This window comes from Nelumbo lutea, chromosome 1 (genome assembly GCF_056320005.1).
Source record: "Nelumbo lutea isolate HS-2025 chromosome 1, American lotus-T2T, whole genome shotgun sequence".
Lineage (NCBI taxonomy): Eukaryota > Viridiplantae > Streptophyta > Magnoliopsida > Proteales > Nelumbonaceae > Nelumbo > Nelumbo lutea.
The window spans coordinates 153,230,800-153,250,590 of NC_142684.1; positions in this window are offsets into that span (position 1 = coordinate 153,230,800).

The following is a 19,791-nucleotide window of genomic DNA, read 5'->3' on the forward strand; positions in this document are numbered from 1 at the left end:
AGGAGGGGGGCTGAGGTGACGTTGAGAAGGACAAATGGAGACCAACCTACCTGTGGGAGGAGATTCTGAGGGCGAGAAAACTGACGTTTGACTTTACTTGCCTCTTTTCTTGGACCCCTTGTACATATATGTATGCCCTGAGCCTCCGAGCTCGTTTGGAGTAGCAATTGCTTTCCCCACTCTCCTCTCTTTCTCTCCTTTTTTTTTACTGTGTATTCGAAGCATCTTATCAATGGAATACAAGCATTTTTGCAAAACTTTCTATTTGCAAAATTTGTCTAAGTGTAGATCACTCCTAAGCTCGTGAGCTAGACGGTATAGGAGCAAAATTTTTCTAAGTATATATTATTCCTGAACTTGAGGTTACTCCTGAACTCGAATAGGAATAATCATTATTGTACGTCGGGGTGAGCAGACACTGTAGGGTGTATCTACCCGACCTGTCTGCATCCAGGCTACTTTACCTTACCCATGCCAAAGCGACTAGGTTTTAACGAGCCCATGCTGAAGAGGCGACCGGGTCTAAAGAAGCCTATGCCAAGAGGTGACTAGGACTTCTCTACCCATGCCGGAGAGGTGATTGGGTCTTATATTGTGCCGAGGTCTTTTGTCAGCACGACATTATAGCCCTTAGGCTTCTAGGAATGACTTAAGGTCCTCTCTCTAGTTCGGTAGTCTTGTGGACTAGGTAAATTCTCAGCTGCTTTAGAGTTGTGATCTCATAGGTAGTACCTTCTTAGGTTGTCAACAGTCTAGGCTTGAGGTAACCGCTTCCGTTCCATGGTCTCAAGCTTGAACGTGCCTTCCCCGAACACCCGTCTTACTTGGTATGGACCTTCCCAATTCAGTCCAAGCTTACCCACACCAGGCTCTAGTACCATAACCTTCTGGAGGACCGGATCGCCGATGCAAAACTATTGCTTCCTCACTTGGGCGTTATAGTACCGAGCTACTCTCTGCTGGTAAGTCGCTATCCAAATGTAGGCCAAGTCCCGTACCTCTTCTATCAGGTCCAGATTGGTATAAAGCTCGTCATCATTTGTTTCTATGTCATAAGCCTCGAGTCACAACGTTGGCACTTTGGTCTCTGATGGGATCACCGCCTTTGTACCATACATGAAGTTGAAGGGTGCTTCACCCACTACGGTCTTGATGGTGGTTCGGTAGGCCCAAAGGACACTAGGCAACTCATCCACCCAAAATCCCTTATCTCGGGCCAAGCGAGCTTTCAGTCCACGAAGAATTGCCCTATTTGTTACTTCTGCTTGTTAGTCCGCTTGCAACTGTGCTGCCGAGGTGAAATTTTGCTGGATTCCCATCTTGGCACACCAGTTCTAGAACTTGATGTTTTTGAACAGTTTCTCGTTATCGGATATCAGCACCCGAGGTAGTCTGAAACAACACACTATGTTTTTCCAGAAGAAGTTTTGTATGTTGCGAGCTATAATGGTTACCATTGCTCGGCCTCCACCCACTTTGTGAAGTAATCTACTGTCATGACTAGGAACCTCCTTTGCCTGGTCACTGGGGGGAAAGGTCCGAGTATGTCTATCCCCCATTGAGCAAAAGGCCACAGAATGGTGAGGTATTTCCGATTGGCAGTAGGTAGCCGGGGGATGTTGGCATGCCTTTGGCAATTGTCACACTTCTTAGCGATCTCAAGGGCATCTGCTTTCATGGTAAGCTAGTAATATCCTTGCCTTAGCGCCTTCTGAGTAAGTGCCCTGCCCCCCAGGTGTCATCCGCAGAGTCCCTCGTGGATGTTGCACAGTACTTGATCTGCTTCTAAAGGTCGCAAGCAACGTAGGTAGGGGAGCATGAATGATCTCTTATACAACCGCCCATCAATCAGAACATATCGGGTTGACTGTCGTTCTACCCTCCGAGCTGCTTAGCATTCTGCCAGCAGGGTCTTGTGGAGCAGATAGTCGACGAGCAGGTCTATCCAACTCGGTTCCACTACGAACACGGGAGCGACCTCCTCTGCCCCCCCCCCCCCCCAAGAATGCTGGGACGAGGTAGGTCTTCGATATATACTATCTGCTTGGTGTTCTTGTTGGTACTGGCCAATCAAGATAGTGCATCTTCTTAGACCTCGGTATCTGCCTAATGAAGCAAGAGTGGAAGTTTGGTAGAATCTCTCTGACTCTTGCTAGGTATGCTGCCATGATTTGGTCGCGAGCCTCGTAGTCACGGTTAACCTTGTTGACCACCAACTATGGATCGCTGCATACGATGAGGTGTTTGGCTCCCATCTCCTTCGCTAGGTTGAGCCCGGTGATTAGTGCCTCGTACTCCCTCTCGTTGTTCAATGCTTCGAATCCGAACCGGAGAGCATACTCTAGATTTACCTTGCTTAGCCCATACAACATCAGTCCGACATCACTTCTTTGTAGATTCGATGAACCATCTACGTGGAGGATCCATAGCTCCTTGTCCCACGTTGGTCCAACCTTAACGGGGACCGGTGCCGCACTGGTCGATGCCTTTGATGTATTGGTGGGCTCAGTAAGTTTTGGGGTCGACATGATGAACGTGCATTTTGCGACGGAATCCGCCAAGACTTGGGGCTTTGATCACTGGGCGGGGCTCAAACTGGATGTCGTATTTGCTCAGTTCGATGGACCACTTTGTCAATCTCCCATACACCTCGGGTTTGAGCAAAATCTGCCTTAGAGGCCTGCTGGTGAGGACAATGGTAGTGTGGGCCTAGAAGTACGGGCATAGTTTCCACACTGTTATGACCAACGCATATGCTAGCTTCTCGATCTTGGGGTACTTGGTTTCGGCATCCTGCAAAACTTTACTAACATAGTAGACGGGTCATTGGACCCGGTCTGCTTCTCTGATCAGTACCGAGCTGACCACCTTGCCACTTGTGGAGAGGTACAACTTTAACTCTTCTCCTTCTTCAGGTTAGGTTAGAACCGATGCAGTACTTAGGTACCTTTTCAGATTGTCAACGCGAGCTGACACTCCTCGGTCCATTCGAAGTCCTCGTTCTTTTTTATTGCTTTGAAAAAAGGCAGGCATCGACTCACCGACTTAGACATGAATCGACCTAGTGTGGCTACTCGGCCGATCAGCCTTTGGACTTTATTTTCCGTGGTGGTCTCACATCTAAAATAGCTTTAATTTTTTTCGAGTTGGCTTCGATGCCATGCCAGTTCACTATATAACCTAGGAATTTACCCAACGTGACCCCGAAGACACACTTGCTCAAGTTTAATCTCAAATTATACTTCCTTAAAATTTGAAAGACATTATTTAAATCATTCAATAAAGAGTTGGAAAATTGGGTCTTCACGACCATGCCATCAACATAACATTCCACTTTACTGTCAATCAATGGTTCAAAAACTTTATTTACAAGCGCTGGAACGTTGCCCATCGTTTTTTAAACCAAAGGGCATAACTTTATAACAATACAACCTGAATTCAGTTATAAATGTGGCTTTGTCCTAGTCAGCAGGGCCCATCTTAATCTGGTTGTAGCCAGAGTAGGCGTCCAGAAAACTCAGCAACTCGTGCCCCGAGGTCGCGCCTACTAGGCGGTCAATTTTGGGCATTGGGAAGCAATCTTTTGGGTAGGCTCTGTTCAGGCCGGTGTAGTTGACGCACATGCACCAATTTCCATTGGCCTTCTTCACCAGCACCGGGTTGGCGACCCAACTCGGGTAATGGACTTCCTTGATGAAGTCTGTGGCGAGGAGCTTCCCGACCTCCTCATCTATTACCCTCCACCGCTCCAGGGTGAGGTTGCATTTTCTTTGTCTTACTAGCCTGACTAGAGGGTCCACATTAAGTTTGTGAGTTATTTTTAGGGTCGATTTTGGGCATCTCCGCCGCGACCAAGCAAAGATATCTAGATTTTTGAGTAAGAAACTTACAAGTTGAGTTTGGAGCGGTTCGCTGGTCAAGGTGCCGATCTGAAGAGTTTTGCTCGGCTTGGTCTTAGAAACTAGTATGTGGATTGTTTCTTCTATTGGGGCAGCTTGCTCCTCTATATACCTCGTTGGTTGTTCGAGCTCGACATCCTCTGCCAGTTTTGCCTTTCCTTTCAGGGCAGCCACATAGCACTTATAGGATTCGAGCTGGTCACCTTGCACCACCCCCACACCTTAATTAGTTGGGAACTTCATCACTGAGTAATAGGTGGACACTATAGCATGTAGAACGTGTGTGATAGGCCGACCTATGATCGCGTTGTAGGGGGATGGAGTCGCAACCACCAAAAAAGTGTGCTCAAACTGCACGACATTCGGCCCCATGCTTGCCTCCACTGGTATTGTGACCCAACCAAGGGGTCTGACCTCTTCTCCGCTGAACCCTACCAAGGGTGCATCTGTTGGCTTCAGCTCGCTCCGCTATAATTGCAATTTGTCGAAGGTATCCAAGAAGAGGATATTTGTTGAGTTGCCCGAGTCCACTAGAATTTGCTTCACTTTGAAGTTGTTGATTCTAAGTTTCACGACTAAGGCATCATCATGTGGATACTGAATCCCACGCGCATCATCCTCGGTGAAGTAGATAGGTTCTTTGAGACGAGGTCACTTTGGCTGGTTTTCGCATTCGCTCTCCAATTTACGGACCAATGTCCTCCCTGTTGCTAATGTGCACCCTACAATGATGGACCCACCGATGATCATATTGATCACACCGCAGACTGGTCTCTCCTCTGGTAAGTGCCGAGGTGGATGCTCATTTTGCCTGCTAGTCTTGGGAGCGTTCCTTCTCTAGTCTCCCTGACAATCTCCTTGTCAGTCTCCCTGCCCTCTCTCTTCCCGCAAGATGTAACTCTTCAAGTACCTGCGGTGGATGAGTTCCTTGATCTTGTTGCGGAGATTCTTGTAGTTCTCTGTGTTGTGACCATGATCCCGGTGGAAGTGGCAGTAGATGTTTGGGTTTCTTGTGGCCGGGTCTCCCCTTAGTCTAGGTGGCCATCTGACGGTTGATAGCCATTAGGATCTCTCCTCTCTTCGCATTAAGGGGGGTGTAGTTAGCTCGCTTTACTGGAGGGGTCCTGAACGCTGACTTGACTTGTAGCCATGTGAGGGGGACTTACTTCTTGAATGTGGGGATTTGCTTCTTTTTCTGCTTGGGGACTTACTTTTCTTTCTTTTTTGCTTGCTATTTCTTATTCCTTCGTCTTTTCTCTTCCTCTTTTCACCCGGAGGATTGTCAATCTTCTGCTTGATTTCCTCTTCGGTGCCGATGAATTGATCAGCTAGCTTGAGGAACTTGGTGATGTTCTTCGGTTTGTTTGCTATCACGTATCACTTGAACTCTCTGTGGGTGATCCCCTTCTTCGTTGTAGTGAGGTGCACCGTTGGATTAATGTCCAGTATCTACAGGCATGTATCATTGAAGCGCTTGATGTAGCTTTTAATAGACTCTCCTTCCTTCTACACTATGTTCAAAAGGCTCTCCTGTAACTTTGGACACTTCTTACTGGTGATGAAGTGCGCCATGAACATGTCGGTAAACTAAGCCCAACTCTTGATGTGAGGTTCCTATAGTAGGTCTAAACTACTCCTCTGAATGTGGTGGAGAAGGCCACACACATGTAGGCTTCGTCAGCCCCGGTGAGGTGCATCTGAGACTGGAAGGCATCCACATGGTCATTAGGGCCGAACGACCCATCATACTTGTCTAGAGCGGGAACCTTGAAATCCTTTGGCGTTGAGGTAGCTAGAAGCTCTGGTGATAGGGGGGATGATCGGCTCAACAGAGCAGACATAGTTTTTGTTGCCACCGAGCTTACCTCTTCTCTTTCTTTGGTCCGCTCCCTAGCTGGTTGGGCTTTGTTGGTGGACTGTTTCTGGCTGAAGAGCGGTGAGTCTTGCGACACCACCACTGCTGGTTCTTTGTAGGTTCGACATTGGTGCTACTAGCCTCAGTCTGGTCCGGTGCCTCGACCTTGGCTGTCTCGCGCTCCTGAACACTGTCGCAAGGTGGATTGGGGTTCCTTCTTCCTGACTCCTCCTTGGTGTGAAGCCTGCGCTGGTCATGGTGAGCGTGGAGGGGGCTTGTCTCGAGTCTGTGCCTTAGGCTCCGACCCAATGATCTTCTTTCCGTGACCTATTGTTCTCAAGCTGCGAATGCTGCGGTTGGTTGCTTCTGTCGGGCTGACCAACTTTGGGCCTGTCTCCCAGGTCCCCCCCTTGAGAGATCGGGGGAGTGTGCTTCTTGTCCATCCTGCCCTAAGGTGAAGTCTGGCTCCTGGGAAGTAGTGGTACCCGCGATGTCCCCTCACCCCGATGGGGAGATCGGTGGACATCTTGGGCGGATCTGTGCGGGCTCCGATTCTACCCCTGATGTTGAGTGGCGTGTCAAGGTGGAACCGATTGATGACTCAGCTGCAATGGTGGAAACTATTGCTGATACTACTAGTAGAGGAGGTATTGTTGGAATTGCTGGACCTGTTGCATCTGGATCTGCATCTTCCGCACACACAGAACTAGGTCGTTGAACTGGGAGTGCCCGACCCCAGGGGGAATCGCAGAGGGCTCTGAGAAGGTGGTGCCCACCTGGGGAGTGGGACACTCACTTGCGAGATGCTCTGCATTAGAGACAACGATGGGACCCCCAAAACTGTGAGAGGGATGGTAAACTGACCGATACACACCGTGGGACTTTGAGGGAAAGTTGATTGCTGATCTTGCCCCCTGGTGACGTTCATGTCAATACCTTTCTCGGTGTTATTGGAGGAGTCCATTGAGAGTAAGATAGGGGTGGGAATGACCTTTCCATCGAATTCCCACAGATGGCACAAAATGATGGAGCACGATTTGGATGCTCCTAGTTGGAGGATGATCTGGATCTTGGTTGGATGGCAAATTGGTCCAGTTTGCAAAATAGTGAAGTCCAGAGAACCCAGGGTGGCTAACCTGGCGAGATCGCTCCGATGCTTAAGTTAGTATTTTGAGTTAAAAGTTGAATGATAAGTGTACTAGTGAGTCAATAATTGTATGTACCTTGATCTTGGAGTTTGAAGTCCTTATATAGCTGGGCTGCCATGGAACTCACGAAACAACTCGGCGAGATCGCTCCGATGCTTAAGTTAGTATTTTGAGTTAAAAGTTGAATGATAAGTGTACTAGTGAGTCAATAATTGTATGTACCTTGATCTTGGAGTTTGAAGTCCTTATATAGCTGGGCTGCCATGGAACTCACGAAACAACTCGGCGAGATCGCTCCGATGCTTAAGTTAGTATTTTGAGTTAAAAGTTGAATGATAAGTGTACTAGTGAGTCAATAATTGTATGTACCTTGATCTTGAAGTTTGAAGTCCTTATATAGCTGGGCTGCCATGGAACTCACGAAACAACTCCGGATCCTCGACCCACGTGGTTAGGATCCGTCCACTCCAGAAGGGAGATAACATTCTAGCCAATGAGGTCTATCACTATCTTCCGATTTGGGCGGCATGAGGATAAGGCCTTTGGTTTCGTAGTGTGATCCCGGGGGTTCGGAGTTCGTTGGGAAGTGTCTAGAATCAAACACATGTCACCTCTGTACATGAACCACGAAGTGGCTCTCAGTTCCGAGTTGAATGATCACCCGAACTCTCGATCTGCTAACGAAACTCTCCTTGCTGAGTTGTTGTCCTGTTGGCAGGTCACATCCATGTGACCCGTCCCTACTAGGCCAGACCAAATCACCCTTTATCACATGTAAAAGAAATTAATATCAGAAATAAACATGTTGGTTTGGAAGTAGTGACTTAAGAATAACCTTGAAAGGTGATAAAATAAGGAGATATGTTGTAAGAAAAGGTGATATGTTGTAAATTGAAAGATTTAAAAGATAAAAGGGGTATATCAAAAAGAAAATGTTCTTTCTCTCTTACTTTCTTCTTCCAGATTTGTTTGAGAACATATTCAATTGAAAGAATGGATTAGATATGAAGGAAACTGAAATATCTGTAAGTGCAGTAATTAATATGGCCAAAAGGCTAAAGCAATATATGCGGAGTTAAGACAATTTTTTCTTTGATAGTTAAGACGAAGTGGTGGTTACTGTTGAAAATTAAATGCTAAGGTGTGATTGTTGAATACTTTTAATTGGTCACTGTCTTAAGGACATTGTGCGCACTGCGCACCCGTTTATCAGTATTCAGTAACGGCTGGTAGTATTATGATAAATTGGTAACGGATATCCTCCTGTGCACAGTGCACACCCATTGTAAATGGTATTCAATCGTCTGAATTTGATTCCGAATTTAAACTCATTTAGGGTGACCCGAATTTTCTCTCTTTATAATTGGACCAAATACGGATCATCACTATCCGAACAATGTTAAAATTTTATTGTATCTATTAATAAATATTGTTTAAGGATCATTTATTAGAATATCCTATAGTTATATAGATTTATTTAAACTTATCTTATATTTTGTATTTTATTAAAATACCCTTTATAGTTTGCACCTTGTTTACTTAATCGATCTTTTATTAAGAAATATATGGGTTGCCATCTAAAAATAGTAAGTGGAAAATGTTCAAGGGCATGAATCTATAGTTGTTTATTCCAAAAGTATCTCTAAACTGAGTGAAAAATGTCCAAGGGTATGAATACATGGTTGTTTATTCCAAAAATACTTCTAACATTTTTTTGTATAGAAAACAAAATTTGACCAAATAGAAAAAAATAGTGATTGTCCATGTTTTTCTAGGGGCAAAAATGAAATTTTAGTTTTTAGGTATTTTGATTAAATTGATTTGAATGGATGTTAGGGTTAAAACTAGCATTTTCTAATGGAAGATCAATCAAGTAAATTGATTGGAAACTATAGGAAATATTTTAATAAAACACAAACTATAGGGTATATTTTAGTAAATTCATGAAATTATAGGGGTGTTTTAATAAATGACCGAAATATGTTTTTACTAAATTATTATACAATGAAGTTTCAAAGAAGTATATTTCAATTATTAATAGCTTGATAAAGTTTAGTTTAAGTTACTTGTACTATTCAATATCCAACTACAATTATGAGACGAACCCAACGAATGCAAATAAATCAAATTTGGATATACCCATATCCGAGTCCATTTGATCCATTGGCAGCCCTAGTTCCCTTTTTCTGATGGGGGTGCAAGAAGGTTATGTGTGGTGATGCATGGTTTTTAAAACCGACCCAGAGGTCAAACCAATCCGGGGTCTGGTTGTTGGGTCAAAAGATTCAGTTGTTCGAACCGAATGGTTGGTTCATTCTGACAAAAAAATTAAAAATGATCAAAACCATTTGAACGATTAATCGTTCGGGTCAGTGGTTTTTGACCAAAATCAACAGTTTTTGGAAAAAAATCCAATTTTAAAGAAAAACGGAACCAGTTATCTGACCAGTTCCCAATTTTCTGGTCTGACCATCTGATCCGATCCGGTTTTGAAAACCATAGGCTAGATGTTGATTATTATTGTAAGGGGTATCAGCTTGCTAAAGGTTTACCAGCAAAACCCAAGTACATATAAAAGAAATGTGGAAAAGGAAATGAGGTTGGTTCCACTTCCCTGAGGATTTGGTCAAGCATTTACATTGAAAGGTGTCATTATTCCTAAAAGAGGTAGATGGAGTAGGATATTACACATTCAACACATTTAACCTGATTCAGGTGTCTCTCATTGTGGATGAATTAATTTTTTCATTGATCTTTCTTATTTTTCTGTGCATTTGACAAGAGTGTGAATGCTTGTAATGAAAGATAGTGTAGATGCGGATTCGAAGCGGATTTTCATTTCCATTCAGTTTTGCAGGTGTTTGCTTTGATTACATTTTTGTATTGAAAACGAAAGTAAGTTTATTTTTCCATCGTTTCTGCATTTAAAACTTTGTACTCAAAGTTGATCAATCATCAATGTCAAATAAGTTGGTACCAGCCTTGAGATTTGCGTGTGCACCCATTACAATCACAACACCCTTAAATTTATCAATGCAAAATCGAACCGATTTTGCACTCAAACTCGATCGACTAAAGTTGCATTGTTTTGAAAGATAAATTGACTATATTAAATAACTGAAATATCTATAAAAGTCTCTCTCTCTCATGAGCTTTACCATGGAGCTCATGAGTTAATATAATGAGTCTTATATTGTCTCATAAAATTCATATTTACTCTTTAATTAATAGGATCATTGTTAAATCTCTCTCTCTCTCTTTTTCTCTCTTTCTCTCTCTTTCTACATCTCACACCTTCTTTTTTGGTAGTGGCTCTCTCTCACCCACCTTAATAATCAATGTATGCAACATCTCCATTCTCCATTAAATTCCTCTTTTCCTATTAAATCTCTTTTAATCTCTTTTGATTATTTTTAATAAGGTAGGGAGTAAATTAGATCCATTGGATCAGGTTAGGGGTCGATTTTAATTATGAACCATTGAACCCTAGCTTGGACCCAAATTAACATCAAAACCCAAATTTGCCCACCCAGTACATGTGGTGAACCAGGCTTCTTCTATAAAAGTATAAACTCTAAAGAAACTATTTCTCTTTTCCATCGGTTATTAGGCTTTTCTCTTTTTTTTTTCTTATTAATTTGATGTAATTTTGTTTCATGGATTGTTCTGGTTCAACATTAAATTTTAGCAAAAAATGTAGTAAGAAAACACTTAATGTGAGCCTTTTAGGGGTGCAAGTCGGGTGGACTGGGTAGGGTTTAGGCCTAAAGCCCGAGCCTAGCATAACTCGAACATGAGGTCAAACCTGAACTATTCAGCCCAAGGCCAGTCCACACTAAAATTTGATGCACTCGGGTTATAAAAGAAAATTATTATTTTTTATTATTTTATATGTAAAAAACTGGAAATATATAAAAACATAAATAAATAAATTTTATTTCATTTTTTTCCTTAAAAATGCATTTTAAACATCAACTTATGCATCACATGGGTCACTGCTAGTATTTTTTATATCATAAACAAATGCAACCTAATTGACAAGGCAAAAAGAACTTATAGTTCATTTCTTTATTAGAAAACACATGAGACTTTACTAACTGGCTAATTGGCACCTGATGTTGCGCAATCTGGCTACTCCCAGTTGGAGGTGATCTAGCTTCCAGTAGACAACGGACACAGTTAATCTGCAAAAAGCGAATCAGAGAACCCGGGGGTGCTTACCCGACGAGGTCGCTTCGATGCTTAAATCAGTACTTGGTTGCGAGCTGATAAGAGCTTAGAATGCAAGAGAGCTAGTGAGCAGAGATTACGCGTACGTTTCACCCCCGGGGGGTGGAGCCTTTATATAGTGGATCGGGGATAACGCTACTTGCAAATAAGATTTATCGCTTCCGCCCGAATCAGACGGGGGAGATAGTGCTAGCTGTTACGTGCCATGATCTTGTAAGGCGTGGAATCTGGTGGTGAAATCTTTGGAGTTGCCATTAGTGGTCGGTCAATATTATCTGAGCTAGTGCCCTTGGGATCCGACCTGGTACGAATGCCGAAGTGCCTTGGGACCGCGATGGTCTTGATGTGATCAGGCCCCAAGGTGAACTTGTCCTGAGGCGGATTTGCCCCGAGGTGGCTTGGTTATCCGAGCTCGATTCATTGTAGACTTGGTGCATCGAACTGAGTTGTCATCCTGCTGGTTAGGTCGTGTCCACATGTCCCCCTATTATTAGGTCGGGCCAAATCATCCTACATCAATTGCCCCCCACTCCTCGAGCCAGGGGTCCTGACCCGGTGTGGGGAGTTCATGACGAGCCAAGTGGATTTGGTCTGAGGTCTGGGCAGCTAGCCAGATGAATCATGAGTCGGACTTGTTCAGCCACCCGGTTCAACCAGGAAAACCCAGGTCGCGTCTGGCCTACGCGTGGACGTCAAACGATCTATAAACTCCGTAGACGTCAAAAAACACGCTAAACCGATTTTATCCTCGGGGGTCGCACAACCGGTTTTCCTAGGAGTCGTTGGATTGCTTCAATCTCGACCATTAGTTCTCGGACATAGCGGCTATAAATAGGGGGTCTGTGACTCATTTTTCTCGCCACAAATTCTGTGATTGAGCTCTCCCGAGGTCGCATCAGAGTCTTTCAGCTCGCTCTTCTCTTTGTGTTCTGAGGTCGTCATTCTTTTCAGTGAGTCTGTGTTTTCCTTCATTTGTTTTTCTTTTGCCTTCTAATCATGTCTAGTTCTAGTGTAGATAGGCTTTTAGGTAGTTCTAGTGAGGTTGAGGGTGTCATGGTGCAACCCGCGACCCCTGCTGGGGAGGTCAGCCCGCCGCTAGGTGACTCCCCTTTTCAATCTTTAGAGAGAGCTTTTGTGCCCAAAGTTGAGCCATCTCAGCTCGGGGAGACTGACATTCGGGAAGAGGACCCGTCCTCTAGAACGGAGGCCCGGTCTTCTTCCTGGGTTTAGGATCCAGATGACTTCGGTCCTTCTACTCTGACCTCGGATAGGTTAATGTACCTAGTAGTTCGCTATTGTCTTCCTGATAGCTTGGTCTTTAGTCTTCCCCTAGGTCAATATCCTTGGGCTCATGATCACCATGAGCTCGTGGTCTTTGAAGAGCAGCTCGTGGTCGGGTTGTGCTTCCTGCTTCACCTTTTCACCTTTTCACCATCGACCAACTACATCCGAACTCTATTCAAAATATAGTTGGTACTATTTCCTTGTTCCACACATACAATCGACCTCTGTCCCTAGATACCTTAGCTCGATCTGTGCGATCAAGCAAAATTCTGCTTGTTTGCGTGGGGACGTCAGACAAAGATATTATATTTCACTCCGACATGGGTTCAAAATCCTGTTCAGTTGCCCGAACAAGGTTCCCGCTTGGAAGAGGAGGTATTTTATTATCCAAAATCCCAAAGAGTGGTTTTTTCCAACTCACTAGACGGTGGCTATCAAGGATCTCGGGGTGAGCTTAGATGCAGAAACTAGGGAAGTCATCAACTCGTGGAGGGACCTCGGCCTCGAGGTGAAATATTTCTTGGCCGAGGAGAAGCTGCCAGTCCGAGATCCGTCTGAAGCGGACTTAGGATGCTGAGGAAAAGGCATGACAGCTTCATCGCGAACTGGACCTAGCTTGGGGCGAGATACTTTGGGCCAAGAATGGAGCTCGAAGTTAGTAGGAGCTGATCTTGGCCTTGATTGAGGAGAGGGAGAAGCAAAAGGAGCTAATCTCCGCATTGACCGAGGAGAAGGCGAAGCTTCAACGAGAGAATGAGAGTCTCGAAGCGATGATCCAGGACCAGACTAAGATCTTCGAGACTACTATCCAAGAGGCGCGAGCTGAAGAAAGAAGCCACACCATCGAACGCTTCAAGGAATCCTCAGAGTTTCAAGCTCTCCAGGTCGAATATAGATCAAGCTCCTATCGTTCCTTCTTCAAGCTGTGCAGGTACTTGATGCGACAGAAGTTCCCCGATCTCGATCTCGGAGCCATCGCTATGTCGGGCCTTACTTTCGAGGTGGCAGAGGTGGAAAACGAAGAGCCCAGATCGTCAGAGGAGGAAAGCGATGGCGAGGTCGAAGAGGCAGGCACCTCGGGTCAAGAGGACGCAGAAGAGCACATGGAGACCGACCCGACTGACAATCCTCATGAGTGAATCTAGCTTTTTCTTCTTTCTGTGTTTTGGATGTACGCCCCGAGGCCACCGAGCTTGGGTTATACCGAAATCTTTATACCTACACTCATCTTGTTGATGAAATACAAATTTTTCTGAGAAATCCTTGTGCAAAAATATTCTAAGTGTAAATGACTCCCAATCTGGGCAACGAATGTATAGGTTACCCGAATTGTCGAGCTACTGAGCTAGACAACAAGTAAGGATAACCAAAGTAAAAATTTATCTAAGTGTTTGTTACCCCGAATTATCTACTTGGACTATTAGTAAGGGAAACTTTACATAGTGAATGCCGAGGTGAGCGACATTGTAGGATATATACCCGACCTGTCCACGCACGGGCTACTCATTTAAATGTCGGTTGTCCCTAACGAGCCCAACCTGTTGATATATGCCGAAGTGGGCTCAACATCGTAGGGTTCACACCCGAGTTATCCGTGTTTTAGGCCTTAGAAGTACTTTTCCTATGCCGAAGAGGCGACTTGGACTTATATGCCCATGCCGAGGAGGTGACTGGGACTTATATGCCCATGCCAAGGAGGCCACTGAGGCTTATATATCCATGCCGAAGAGGCGACTGGGACTAATTTGCCCAAGCCAAAGAGGCGATTGGGACTTATATGATGTCAAGGTCTTTTATCAGCTCGACACTTTTAGTCCTTAGACTTCTAGGAGTGACTCGCAGTCCACTCTCCAGTTCGACGATCATAGGTAGTATCGCCTTAAATTGATGACGTTCCATGCTTGAGGTACCTGTCTTCCTTCTAAGGTTTCGAGCTTGTACGTACCTTCCCCGAGTACCCACTTTACTCGGTAGGGACCTTCATAGTTTGGTCCAAGCTTACCAACACCGGGCTTAGGCACCAAAACTTTCCAAAGGACCAGGTCTCCCACACGAAAGTGCCGCTTCTTGACCTGGGTGTTATAGTATTGAGCCACTCTTTCTGGTAAACCGCGGTCCAGATATATGCGAGGTCTCGTACTTCTTCCACTAGGTCGAGGTTGGTACGAAGCTGGTCATCATTCACCTCTTCATCGTATGCTTCCAAGCGTAATGTGGGCACCTCGATCTCGGCTGGGATTATCGCTTCCGTTCCATAGGTGAGGTTGAAGGGGGTTTCACCCGTGGCGGTCTTCACGGTAGTTCGGTAGACCCATAATACACTGGGCAGCTCGTCTACCCATAGTCCCTTAGCTCAGGTTAAGCGGGCTTTTAGTCCACGGAGTATAGCTCTGTTCGTGACTTCCACCTGCCCGTTTTCTTGAGGGTGTGCCACCGAAGTGAAATTCTACTGTATCCTCATCTCGACACACCAATTTTGAAATTTGATATCTTTGAATTGCTTACCGTTTTCAATGATAAGCACCCGAGGTGGCCCGAAGCGACATACTATACTCCTCCAAAAGAAGTTTTGTACACTTTGTGCTGTAATTGTTGCTAGGGTTTTTGCCTCCACCCTCATTGTGAAGTAATCTACTGCTACCACTAAGAATTTCCTCTATCCTGTCGCTGGCGGGAATGGTCCAAGGATGTCGATTGCCCACTATGTGAAGGGCCATATGCTAGTGAGGTACTTCAGGTCGGCATCAGGTTGGTGGTGGATGTTGGCGTGCCTTTGGCATTTATTGCACTTCTTGACAAGCTCAAGTGCGCCTGCCTTCATCGTGGGCCAGTAGTACCACTGTCATAACGTTTTCTGGGCGAGGGCCCTGCACCCCAAGTGTCCGCCTCACAGGCCTTCATGAGTGTCGCGGAGAGCGAGCTCGGCCTTTGAGGGTTACAAGCAATGCAAGTAGGGGAGCGTGTAGAATCTCCGGTACAACCGTCTGTCTATTATGACATACTTGGCTGCCTATCGCTCTACCCTTTTGGCTGTGATGCGATCTGCAGAGAGGGTCCCGTGGAGCAGGTAGCTCGCGAGTGGGTCAAACTAACTTGGCTCTGCTTGTGCAACAGGAGCGACCACTTCTGCCCCCCCGAGAATGCTGGGCCGAGGCAGGTTCTCTATGTACATGGTCCTCATGGTGTTGTCGCTCGTGCTGGCTAACCGGGACAAGGCATCGGCCTCAGCGTTCTCGAACCTTGGTATCTGCTTGATGGAATATGATTGGAAGCTGCGCAGAACTTCCCTAACCTTGGCTAGATAGGCAATCATGGCGGGGTCATGAGCTTCGTAATCGTCGGTAATGGGGTTGACCACGAGGTGGGAGTTGCTACGGATGACAACGTGCTTGGCTTGTACTTCGTTTGCTAGAGCGAGCCTGACTATCAGTGCTTCGTACTCTGCTTCATTGTTGGATGCTATGAACTCGATCCGAAGTGCGTGCTCCAGCTTCACCCCGCTTGGCCCGTATTGAATGATGCCAGCTCCGCTTCCTTGCTGATTAGATGAGCCATCTACATGGAGGATCTAGGGCTCCTCGTCCCAGGTTGGCCTTGCTCTAACCGGGACTGGTGCCGCACTGGATGAAGCTTCCTCTTTGTGCTCGAGCTTAATCAATTCAGGGACTACGGTGCTGAAGGTGCAGTCTGCAACAAAGTCGGCTAAGGATTGGTCCATAATTTCTATCCGAGGCTCGTACTGGATGTCATACTCGCTGAGTTCGATGGCCCACTTTGTCAATCTGTCGGATACCTCGGGCTTGAGTAAAACTTGACTCAGAGGTTTGTTGGTGAGGATGACGACGATGTGGGCTTGTAAGTACGGTTAGAGCTTCCGAGTTGCGATGACCAGTGCGCACGCCAATTTCTCGATCTCTGGGTAACTTATTTCTGCATCCTACAAAACTTTACTGACATAGTAGATGGGTCGTTGAACCCGGTCTACTTCTTTTATCAGTACTGAGCTGACTACCTCATCACTCGCGGAGAGGTACAACTTCAAAATATCTCCCTCCTCGGGTCGGGTCAAAACCGGGATACTAGTTAAGTATTTTTTGAGCTCGTCGAAGGCGAGCTGGCACTCTTCGGTCCACTCAAAGTCCTTACTTTTTTTAATCGCCTTGAAAAAAGGCAGGCAACGATCTATCGACTTGGACATGAAGCGTCTTAGAGCGGCTAAACGACTGTTTAGCCTCTGAACCTCCTTTAATTCACAAGGTGGCCTCATATCTAGGATGGCCTTTATTTTTTTAGGGTTGGTTTCGATGCCACGTCGGTTAACTATGTAACCCAGGAATTTACCCGAGGTGACACCGAAGACACACTTGTTAGGGTTTAATTTCATGTTATATTTGCACAAAATTTCAAAAACACAATGCAATCTTTTATTAAACAATTTGAAAATTGGGTTTTGACGACCATGTCGTCTACATAGCATTCAACCTTAAAATTCTGCTTACAAGTATTTGGAAGGTTACCTCGGCATTTTTTAGTCCAAAGGGCATGACTTTGTAATAGTACAAGCCTAGTTTGGTTATGAAAGCCATTTTTTCCTCGTCGGCAGGGTCCATCTTGATCTGATTATTTCTTGAGTACGCATCCAAGAAACTCAGCAACTCATGCTCTGAGGTCGCGTCCACTAGACGATCGATCTTAGGGAGTGGAAAATAGTCCTTCGGGAAAGCCCGATTCAGGTTGGTATAATCGACGCACATGCACCATTTACCATTGGCCTTTTTTACCATAATGGTTTTAGCTACCCAGCTCGGGTAATGGACCTCCATGATGAAATCGGCTGCGAGGAGCTTCCCGACCTCCTCGTTGACTATCCTCTAGCACTCTAGGGCTAGGTTTCATTTCTTCTGTCTAACGGGCCTGGCTACAAGATCAGTATTTAACTTGTGAGTTACTATTTTTGCATCTATACTAGACATCTCTACCGCATACCACGCGAATATATCTAAATTTTTAATTAAAAAATTTATCAGTTGAGAATGAAAAGGTTCCTCGACCGATGCACTGATATGGAGAGTCCTAGCTAGATCTTCTATTGAAACAGGTATGTGGACTGTCTCTTCTGTCAGTGTAGCTCGCTCCTCGGTGTACTCCGTAGGTCACTCTAGCTCGAGGTCATCCGCTGCCTTGGCTTTCCCTTCGAGGGCGGCGACGTAGCACTTGCGAGACTCGAGTTGGTCGCCTCGCGCTACCCCTACTCTGAAGTCCGTGGGGAACTTCATAGCCAAATAGTAGGTAGACACCACCGCACGAAGTGTGTGGGTGATGGGCCAACCTATAATGGCATTGTATGGGGAGAGAATCATGACCACTAAGAAAGTATGCTTGAATCTTGCGATATTCGGCCACGTGCTGACCTCCATAGGTACTGAAATTCGCCCCAGGGGCTTGACTTCTTCTCTACTAAAGCCTACCAAAGGAGTATTCGTGGGCTTGATGTCACTTTCCTGGAGCTGGAGCTTGTCGAAGGCATCCTTGAACAGGATGTCTACCAAACTGCCTGAATCGACCAGGACACGCTTCACCTCGAAGTTATTGATCCTTATCTTTATGACTAGCGTGTCATCATGGGGGTATTGAATCCCGCACGCATCATCTTTCGTGAAGAATATGGGATCTTCGAGCCTTGGCTGCTTTAGAGAATTATGTTCTTCTCTTTCTAGTTCACGAGCTGAGGTTTTCGTCACTGTCGAGGTGCAGCCTGAGACAATAGACCCACCAGTAATCATATGGATTACCCTGCAAATCGGTCTCTCTTCGTGCAGCTGTCTCTGCGGCTGCTAAGTCTGTTTGCTGCTAGACTCAGGACCATCTCTCCTTTGCTCCCCTTGCCGATCTGTTTGATTTTTATTATCTTTCTGTACAAAGTTTTTCAAGTATCCGCGACGGATGAATTCTTCAATCTCGTGGCGGAGGTTTCTACAATTTTCAGTACTATGATTGTGATCTCTATGGAAATGACAATATACATTCTTATTTCTTGTGTTGGGATCTCCCCTCAACCGGGGTGGCCACTTCACATATGAGGTGTCCTTGATCGCCATGAGAACCTGTCCCTGCTTCGCGTTAAGGGGTGTGTAGTTCGTCCGTTTAACCGGAGGAGTTTGGGAACATTGATCTGACTTGTTCCCTCCCCTGGTTGGTTCATCCTTTCTTCACTTGTTGTCTTCGTTGGTCTAGGTGTCGCCATCTAGCTTTCTCTTCTCTGATGGATTCTCACTTTTCTGGTTCATCTCTTCTTCTGTCTCGATGAACTGGTCAGCGAGCTTCAGGAACTCGGTGATATCCTTGGGCTTGTTGGCTACCACGTGACACTTGAACTCTCTATGAGTGATACCTCTCTTGCTGCCGTGAGTCTTATAGCAGGATCCAGGTTGGGAATTTGTAGACATGTGTCGTTGAAGCGTTTGATGTAGCTTCAAATCGACTCTCCTTCCCTCTAGACTATGCTGAGGAAGCTTTCTTGTGACCTTGGACACTTCTTACTGGTGATGAAGTGCGAGGTGAACATTTGCATGAACTGCGCCCAACTCTTGATTGTCCCGGGCGTGAGGTTCCTGTACCACATGTGAGCCACTCCTTTGAAGGTTGTAGAAAAGGCAACGCACATGCAAGATTCATCAGCCCCAGGTAGGTGCATCTGGGACTGGAAAGAGTCTACATGGTCATTCGGGTCGAATGACCCATTGTACTTCTCCAGAAGAGGTACCTTGAAGTCCTTCAGCATTGGGGTGGCTAGGAGCTCGGAGGACAAAGGAGATGGCATAGAGAGGAGGGGAGCGGTCTTCGTAGTTCCCGAGCTCGCCTCTTCTTTACCTTTTGGTTGTTCGGCATGCCTTACGATGCCTCTTCTGCTACTTCTTGATTGGTTCAACCTTTGTGCTGCTAACTTCAGTGTTGTTGGGCACTGTTCTGGCATGGAGCTGCTCGGACTACTGACATTGGCTGTTGTGGATAGAGGGGCCTTGTCTAGAGTTCGCGACCAGAACCCCGAACCGATTCCCTGCGAGTGAACCTTCAAGCTGTGAAGGCCGAGGTCAAGCAGCTCTGGTGGGCTGGCTCCCGAGAGGAGTGACTTGCCTTTCCCTCCTACCATGGGATGAGACCTGGATCCCAAGAGGATGGCGATTGTTCTGACGACGAGACTTGTTCTGTTGTGTCGCCGGATGTCGAGGTGGAGTTGGCTGTTGATTCTACTACAGCGATGGGAACTGCTACAATGATGTAGGACCTGTTGCATTTGGACTTCAATTGCCTGCACACAGTGTACTAGGTCATCGAGTTGATTCTGCTCAACTGCAGGGGGAATTACCGAGGGGTC